The following is a 9,396-nucleotide window of genomic DNA, read 5'->3' on the forward strand; positions in this document are numbered from 1 at the left end:
GAGAAGCCCCGGTTCATGTGATCGGTAAAGACAATGAGTTCATCATCTTTTGGTTGAGGTTTCTCCTCTTCCGGCTTATGAGTGCGGTAATGCAGAACAGACTTCTTTGGCAAATAGCCGGTTTTCACAAAGTCCTGGAGTGTGTTCTCAGTGACAATGGAAGGAACCCAGTTACAGGAAGTGGCTGTCTTTGGGGCCATCGCGAAGAAACAAGCCTAAAAAGGAAAAGAACAAGTTTGCCGGTTCAAAATTAAGCCGGTGGGAAAGTATTACATCATATATTCAGAATGGTGGCTTAAGACTAGTTACACCGGGCTATGTAAGCCGCCATAAGCAGTTTGATGTATATCAAATGAGAAATCTGTTGAGCATTGAATTTAACTATAGCCGGTGGTATAAGCCGCCATGACCAAGCTGGTTTATCAGGAAGAAAATTTTACTAAGTCCCAGACAAACAGGTTTCACAGATTACAATTATAAATTTGGATTCGGCGCTGTGTGAAAAAAGAAAATAAATCAAAAACCTAAAGCATTACAACAGCAGAAGAACTAGTACAAGGGGGACATCTATGCATCTGCGAAGCAGGCTTTGATACAGCAATAGGAAGGGAAACAGGTTCCGCAGGTCCTAACAGGTATACTCGAATCTAAAACAAGAACTATGAAGAAGTATGAAGAACATGACGAACTACTGAAACCCTAATGCGTTCTGGAGCGTGGAAGGGGGAAAACTTACAGATGCAGATCAGACTGCGATGGAGCACCAGTGTTTTCCTGGTCAGAATCAGGTTGATGCAGCGAACGAGGACGAGGCAGACAATGAGCTTCGTGGCGGCGGTGGAGCTCGAGCGGCAGGAGAGTCGTGAGAGGAGGAAGACGAAGGAAAGGGGGGAGAATGAGAAGGGGCCCTTCGACCCTATTTATAAGGAAAGGTAACAGATGGGCGCGAAAAACGAGGAGGCCAAAAAACATGGTTATCCAGCTGCTCGGGAGCCTCGATTCTCGGGATGGCTATTAAGATAAAGATCCGTTGAGATATATTGGATATTGTGTGAATTAATGACAGGTGATGTCATGGCGGGTTATCGCAATTCCAGGAGATGACATCATGGCGGGTTATGAATTCTCGCACAAATGAAGAAGGGAGGATTTTTCCTAAGTGTTGAAGATTGACATGAACAAGTTCAAATCAATCTGGGGCCTAATGTTGGAGATATAACTGTTAGGTATGACCCGCCCAGGAGGGGCCGGGTTATACCTATGGCGATTCATCATATGAAGCCCACAAGGATATCGAAGATGGCGGTTCAAGATAAGGGCCCAAGGCCCAAGGGCGACTTAAGGCCCGTAGAATAAACCGCCATATGTGTAAAACTTGTATTATAAGTCATGTATAGGTAGTCACCTAGCCGGACACATTGTCTATGAGCCGGCCGAGACTCCGTCACCCGTTGGGCGTCAACCTGTGTATATAAAGGGACGACCCGGCGGCGGTTCAGGGTAAGAAACAATAGATCGAAAGCTAGGTCAAGCGGATTCGCTCCCTGGTAATCAATACATAAGCAATACCACCTCAAACTGGATTAAGCCTTTACCTTCACCCCAAGGGGCCAAACCAGTATAAACTCCTGTGTCCTTTGTCCCGTTTAACCCCTTTAAGCTAACCTAGTTGCGATTGCTCCACGACTAAGTCCTTTCGCTAGGACGCCTGCAGTGACTATTCCACAACAAGTATGAATAAGGAACAATTATCATGAACAGGAAATATGATAATAAAAAAATTATTATTGCCTCTAGGGCATATTTCCAACATATTGATGGCTTTGTAGCTTTGCCGGGTGTGCGAGGGCTATGCCCCACGGGAGTAGATTTGAAAGGAGAAAAAGGGACGGATGGACATGCGGGGCATGGAGTGCACACATCCGTCGATGACCGCATACACTGCCGCCAATAGAGGAGGAAGTTGCCACCTTGTGCCACTCAGTGTGGTTGGCAATGGCACATGAGCCGCACGTCAATGCGCGCGCGTCGCCGACACGGAGTGTCGATGGTGATGCCGAGTCCGCCTCTATGGCAGATGCATCCGTACCGGGAGCCGCTAGACATGGGCGGACCCTAGGACATGTGACACGTGTTCGTGTCGACGAAGAGGCACTAGTAGAAAACAGGGCTTTCGTTCGGGCCAGGTGAGCCCATTAGTCCCGGTCTAGTCACGAACCGGGACCCATGGGCCCATTGGTCCCGGTTCGTGAGGCCAGGGGCCTGCCGGGCCTCGTGGGGGTATTGGACCTAGGTTGTCTCGCCCATTTGGTCCCAGTTGTTGGGACGAAGCGGGACCAATGGGCCTCGCTCCTGGCCCACCACCATTGGTCCCGGTTGGTGGCCTGAGCCGGGACCAAAGGGTGGTCTTTAGTACCGAGTCAAGCCACAAACCGGGACCAGTGAACCAGCCAGGGAAGAGGGCTTTTGTGTGTAAAACATTAAAAGCAAAAAAGAATTTTCATAAAATAAATAAAAAAGAAAAAAAAGAAAAGAAAATAAATAAGTAGAATCAAAATAAAATAAATAAGAAGAAAGAGAAAAAACTTTCATAAATAAGTAGAAACAAAATAAACTTTAATAAAGTAAAATAAATAAACTATAATAAAATAAATAAAAATAGCAATAGTAAGTAGAAACAAAATAAAATAAATAAAGCAAAAAAGAAAGAATTTTCACAAAATAATAAAAAAGCAAAAAAGAAAAGAAAATAAATAAGTGGAAACAAAATAAACTTTAATAAATAAGTAAAAACAAAATAAACTTTTATAAAACCTCTAGTATTATTGAAACTAAAATTTATGCAACTAAAATTATCAACATATTTTCTGTTCAAAGCATTAAAAGAAAAAAGAATTTTCATAAAGAATTTTTTTGTTACAAACTTTAATAGCAAAAAGAATTATCATAAAGAATTTTCTGTTAGAAACTAAAATAGCAAAATATGTTTTTGAATATAATGATAAAATACAGTAACATTAAACAGCAGGAAAAAGAATCACTTCAATATCTAAGTTTATAGTAAAGTCATTCAAAAACTAGTGATTCACACAAATTTCAAAAAATTCAAATTTAAACTATTCAAACTGGAAAACAAATGGCACTAACAAAAAGTTTATAATTTTTATTACCTAAAAGCAAAAGGAACTAAAAAATAAAGCAAAGAACAAAAGAAAATAAATAATGCAAAAAACAGAGAAAAAAATGCGACCTACTGAGCTAGTACGGCCTGAATACGACTAGAAACCATACGATAGGCCAGGATTCAGGCCCGCAGAAGGCCCAGTAGGCCCAACAGGCATAGCAGTGACAATTAGGCCTGTAAGCCTTCAATCGAGAGGAGCTCGAGAGGGGTGCGGCAGTGGGGCTTATAAACCATTGTGCGCCCCTCTCAACTAGCAAGGTGAGACTAAAGTTTTGGCCACGGGCAGCACGAGGCCTTTGTTCCCGGTTGGTAGCACCAACCGGGACCAATGCCACCCTTTAGTCTTGGTTGGTGGCACCAACCGGGACTAAAGGGGGGCTTTGGTCTCGGTTGGTGGCACCAACCGGGACCAATGCTCGTGCTATATAAGCCAACACTTTGCAAATTTTCAGCAGTTTCTCATTATCCCTGCCGCAGACGCCGCCCTCTGCCCCGACGCCCTGCTCCTCGTCGCCGTCACCCGCGCCCGTCGTGACCGTCATCGTCGCTCGCGCCCGCCGTCGCCCGCGCCCGTCGTCGCGCCGCCCCTGCCCCCGACCATATCATCGCTCGCGCCCGTCATCACGCCGCCCCTGCTCCTCGTCGTCGTCGTTGTCGCTGTCGCCGTCGCACATGCCCATCGTCGCTGTCGCCCGCGCCCGTCGTTGCGCCGCCCCTGCCCCCGAGCACACTGTCACCGCGCCGGCCCCTGCCTCGTGCCCGAGCCCCTGCCCGCTACCCGCCCCCACATGCCGGTGCCCTTGCCGCCACCGTTGTTGCTATCGCTATCGCCATTGCCGTCGCCAGCCGCCCCTGCTGTGAGCCGTCGCGCCGCCCCGGCTCTGTTTTTTTATTTTTTTTATTAGATTAAAATTTTGTTCATATGTATACTAGGGGGTGGGGGTCGATATACCCCCTCCCCGACAACTTCGACATGAGGGGGGTGGGAGTCGATATACCCCCTCCCTGATAACTTCGACATGAGGGGAGTGGGGGGTCATATGATGTGTTTTTGTGCATATGATGTTTTTTTCATATATGTATTAATTTTTTATTTAGGTTGTTAATGAGGAATAAATACGAAGATAAAAAAAGAGGAGAAGAAGAAAGGAATAGAGGTGAAGAAAAAAATAGAGTAATTTCTAAAAAAAATCTTCTTCACTCTTCTTCACCTCTATTCCTTTCTTCTTCTCCTCTTTTTTTCTTTTTTTTCTTTATCGGGTATGTCATTGTCGATATACCACCTCCCCGATAACTTCGACATGAGGGGGGGTCGATATAGACCCTCCTCGATAACTTCGACATGAGCAGGAATAGGGGTCGAGGGGTCGAGGGTTCGAGGGTCGTCGAGGGTTCGAGGGTTGAGGGGTTGAGGGTTTGAGGGTTCGAGGGTTCTAGGGTCGAGGGTCGAGGTTCGAGGGTTCATAGAATTTTTTTGGTGATATTATTGTCGAATATGCAAATGTTTGTATGTTCATATGTAAAGAATATGTCATTTTTTTGTAGTAGATGATGATGATGATATATGAAAACTTGGTCAATTTTTCCTCTTTTAATTTTGTTCGATGAATGTTTTCTGTTAAAACTCATATTAAGTTTGTTCGATGAATGTTTCATGGGAGAGACGGAGTAAAAACTCATCGGACATGAGGGGGGAGGAGTCCCCCTTCGGTTCCTAACTCTCTCGAGAATTCAACATATATTCAACATGAGGGGGGGGGTCGATACCCCCCTCCCCGATAACTTTGACATGAGGGAGGGGTCGATATACCCCCTCCCCGATAACATTTTTTTCCATGTATGTATGTCGTCGTTGTCGATATACCCCCTCCTTTATCAAGTTAAAAGAGCGTTGTCGTCGAGGCCACCCCGAACCCTTTAAGCGTTGCCGAGGCCACCCCAAACCCTAGAGAAGCATCGTGGCCATTAAATAATATAATTCCTTTTTGTGAATAGCTATAGCTAGGTCTATATTTGCCACTAATATATCTATCTATCATGTTTGTATAATAATTGTCATGTTGTAATATTTGTAGAAACTATGGAGCACGGCTGAGACAAGGAAGCATAACAGGTGTTGGGGGACATAATCGCAGCCGGCGCTGATTTCATGTCGTATCTCAACGAAACCGATGGTCTGGAAGGAGAGGGTGAATAAGTAGGCTACGGTTATCGAACAACGGAGGAGGAAGGACATCATTATGATGGCTCCGGTGACCGAATGCCGGTGCAAGAAGGAGGCCGTGATGACGGCTCCGGTGACCGAACAGAGTCCGGCCAGGTATATATATTAATTAAGCATGTGCTGCCTAACTAATTGATGCATTCATTGTTTTGGTATCTACACATATTAACTATTGTCCTTCTTCTTATTTCTAGCCCTCCGGATCGAGCACAACTTCGGTAAAGAGACGAGGCCCGAAGAAAAAGTTGCGCTCAAATGAAAGGTTCACGATCACAGCAATCGCGCGCGATGGCCAACCAATTGAACCCCTCCGAACCAAGGAGGCATTTACTACTCAGTGCGGGGTTCTTGTTAGGGACATGATCCCGATCAGCATCGAGCTATGGAATCAGCCTAAGGATGAAGAGCTTCAAGTTTCTTTTGTCAAAGATAGACAGAAAAATTATCTTTGGAAAGTGCTGAAGGTAAATTTCACCCTACCAGAAGAGGAGGATCCGGAGAATCTAGTTAAGGAGCCAATGATCAAGTCCTTTGCGTTCAAGAAGATGGCAGGTCTATTCAGGAGGTGGAAGAATGAGCTGAAAGAAAAGTTTGTCGACAAAAACAAGACACCAGAATCCGTCGGCCGATTTGAGAAGCTCAGAGATCAATGGGATGCATTTGTGGCCAACAAGACATCAGAGAGGAGTAAGAAGATGTCAGCGATAAACAAGATAAATTCTGCAAAGAAGGAGCATCACCATCGCACGGGGTCAGGTGGCTACCTCAAAGCTCGACCATTGTGGGCCAAGGTTGAGAACGACCTGCTTGATAAAGGGGTCGAACCAGAGACATTGAACTGGCCAGACCGTTGCCGGACTTGGTTCTTCGGGGTTGGCGGAACCTTGGACCCTGTCACAGGGAAGTGCATTTGGACGAGGGAGCAACTGCGAATACCCCTCACGAAGCTTCAACACTATATTAATGCAGCGCAAGAAGGGACATTCGTTCCAGACAGAGAGAAGGACAAGCTCACAATGGCCCTCGGGAATCCTGAGCACCCTGGACGGACATGAGGCATGCCAGGCTCCGTTCCATAGAAGGCTGGGTTTCCGAACGCAGGCGGTTACAAATGCCAAGAGAGGAGGAGGAAGGTGGAGCAGAGAGAACTACAGGAGCTGCACGCAAGGGTACAGAAGCTAGAGGAACGAGATGCAGTTCGAAGCAAGCGACGTGCCGAAGCTACCTCGCCATCTCAGCGGAGAAGCAGCGTGGCTTCCACCGAGCTGCTTCAGGTGGAGACTGTCTTCACGGCTCCTGCTAGCTACCCCATGGATGCTATCACTGAGTCTCAACATTGCCACCTTATGATGCAATGGCAGAAGTACAAAGTCAAGGTGGCTGTCGGCTCTGTTCGACCTCCTGAACCCGGCGCAACTTTTCACTGCCGTCCAATTCCAGAAGGATATGCTAGGGTGACGGTGGAAAAAATAACGGAGGGATTTGAGGAGCTCGTGCTTGACCACCCTACCGGTGAAGGGGAGACTCGGCTGGGTTCTGCTTTGAAGACTCCATGCCTATGGCGGAAGGAGCTCATCAACCTTCCGAACTGGACGCCTCTGCCTCCTCCTCCTCCTCCGGCGAGTCAGGGCACTCCACCTCCTCCTCCGTCGGCTCCTCCTGCGAGTGATCAGGGCACTCCGTCTCCTTCTCCGGCGTGTGGCGGCACTCTGCCTCCTTCTCCGCCTGCACCGGCGTGCCTGACCAGCCAGCATCCTCCTTCTCCGCCTTGTCAGCAAGGACGGAAGAGAACCGCCGCCCCTCCGGCTGCTCCGGCGCGTCGCAGTCCTTCTCCTCCGCCTCGTAAGCAACTAAAGAAGAAAGCCGCAGCCGCTCGGCCTGCTCCGGCATCTAGCAGTATAGGCGGGAGGAAATACAGATTCGGTCCATCTCTCAAGACTCCAGAGAAGTTACCATACGAGATGACCGAGAAGGAAAATGAGGAGATCTGTCAAGCCCAAGTGAAGGACTACTTCGCAACACAAAGAGCTAAGACATCCACCTCCAGAGGAGAAGATAGATCCGGTGAAAACGAAGCACACTTTGGATGCCCTGCAGCGACCACCACCGTTTCCGCCGCAAACCAACTATGAGCGCATTACTGAAAAGACATATAAGGAAGCGAAGCGGTTAGGAAGTACTTGCAGTGACAAAAGGTTACAAGAACGAAGAACTGGGAAAAAATTCCCCAGCTCGGTGAACAAGCGAACCAACCGTGCCCCCGCTCAAGGTTTCTAGCGATATCGTCGCTAATCATCCGGGGATCTTGCCCGGTACCAATCCTTGAGATTACGACGATGTACATTTTGATATAATGGAGGTGGATGAATTCAAATACGAGTACGGGAAGCCTCTCATCAAAGATGGAACTACTCTAACAACGATGATGCAAAGATTTCATGATTGGTACATGGAAACCTGCAGAAAGCAGTCAGCTCGAAAGAAAATCGATACTTTGACGCTGAAAGTTAAAACAGGATCAACACGACCTCATTGGAATTGAGGAGTTGTCTGTTCCATTTGAGGAGTTCTTCCAGTTTTTCAATTTAAAGGCCCTCGATAAATTAACGGTCACTTGCTACTGTCTGTAAGTACTACTTCTGCCATTAAGTCTCTATATATAGCTCAGCTCTTTCATTGCATGTATATAAAATTATCCTCACTATATTATGCAGATTGAAGATCGTCGAATGCAGAAAAGCTGAAATGTATGATATTGGGTTCATTAACACAAATCTCATAGATGAATTTATGGCTAAATTTCATGCCAAAGAAACCGAGGAGAACTTGCTATGATCGTTGGTAATAAATCAAAACAAAGATACAATACTCTTTCCTTACAACTTCAAGTGAGTGTTACTGTCTTGTGCATATTCAGTTTCCCTTAATTATTACTTGACGTTATAGTAATTAATGTAATTGATGAGTTATATGCATGCATGCGCAGTTTCCACTATATCCTCCTAGAGATTAAGCTTGACCAGGGACTCATAAGCGTCTTAGACTCGAGACGAAAAGATCGCGGGAAATATGCGGACATGCCTAAAATGCTCGAGAAGTAAGTTGAATCGATCATTATCGCACCATATCGGCAACTTTGTTCATTTCATGATATCAAGTAATTGTTTTCTTTGTCTCGCAGGGTTTGGAAAGTATTCACCGCACAAGTTTCAGGACTGCCACGGGATCTGCGATGGAAATTCCCAAAAGTGAGTACTACTAGCTAGCTAGTTCCGCGCATCTCCCATTTATTCTAGATACTTTCATCAATGCCATTTATAAGGCTTCATTATCAGTTTGATTGACCTCTATTTCTCGTAAAGTGCTTGTGGCAGGAACCCGGGAATAATTACTATGGATACTACGTCTGCGAGTTCATCTACAAAGCGCCGGCCAAGAATAGGCGGGGCTACTCTAAAAGACAATATGAAGTGCGTAAGCAAAAATATTCACAAGTTTATTTTATTACCATCATTTCTGTTGAGTTTCATTCATATATATGTATTGAGTCCCTAATTCAAGTTAGATGTGGAAGATGCGGAATGAACTCCTACCACAAGATTACATGCGAGCAATTCAAGAGGAATTGGCTGGATTCTTTCTTGACCATGTCATCAATAAAGCCGGAGAATACCACCATGCATGTGGAAGTTGAGTTCATATGTTAGGGTATTGTAAGAGATCTTACACACACATATATATAGCTAGTACCGTCGGTAAGATATACGAAAACTTGTTGTTCGACCAATCTCTCGGAGAGAAGGAGAGGTCGATCACTTCTCTCTGTATATGTTCATGACGATCTTTCTGTACTTAATAGTTTCCTTCATTTGCTTACTAGCTAGCTAGCGTGTCGAGTCCTCTATATACGTAGTGTCGACCAAGCATGGAGATAAGAGAGGGCACTTCTCTCTATTAGCTAGCTAACACAATATATGAAACCCCTAAA

The sequence above is a fragment of the Triticum dicoccoides genome, chromosome 7B (genome assembly GCF_002162155.2).
Source record: "Triticum dicoccoides isolate Atlit2015 ecotype Zavitan chromosome 7B, WEW_v2.0, whole genome shotgun sequence".
In the NCBI taxonomy this organism is placed as follows: Eukaryota; Viridiplantae; Streptophyta; class Magnoliopsida; order Poales; family Poaceae; genus Triticum; species Triticum dicoccoides.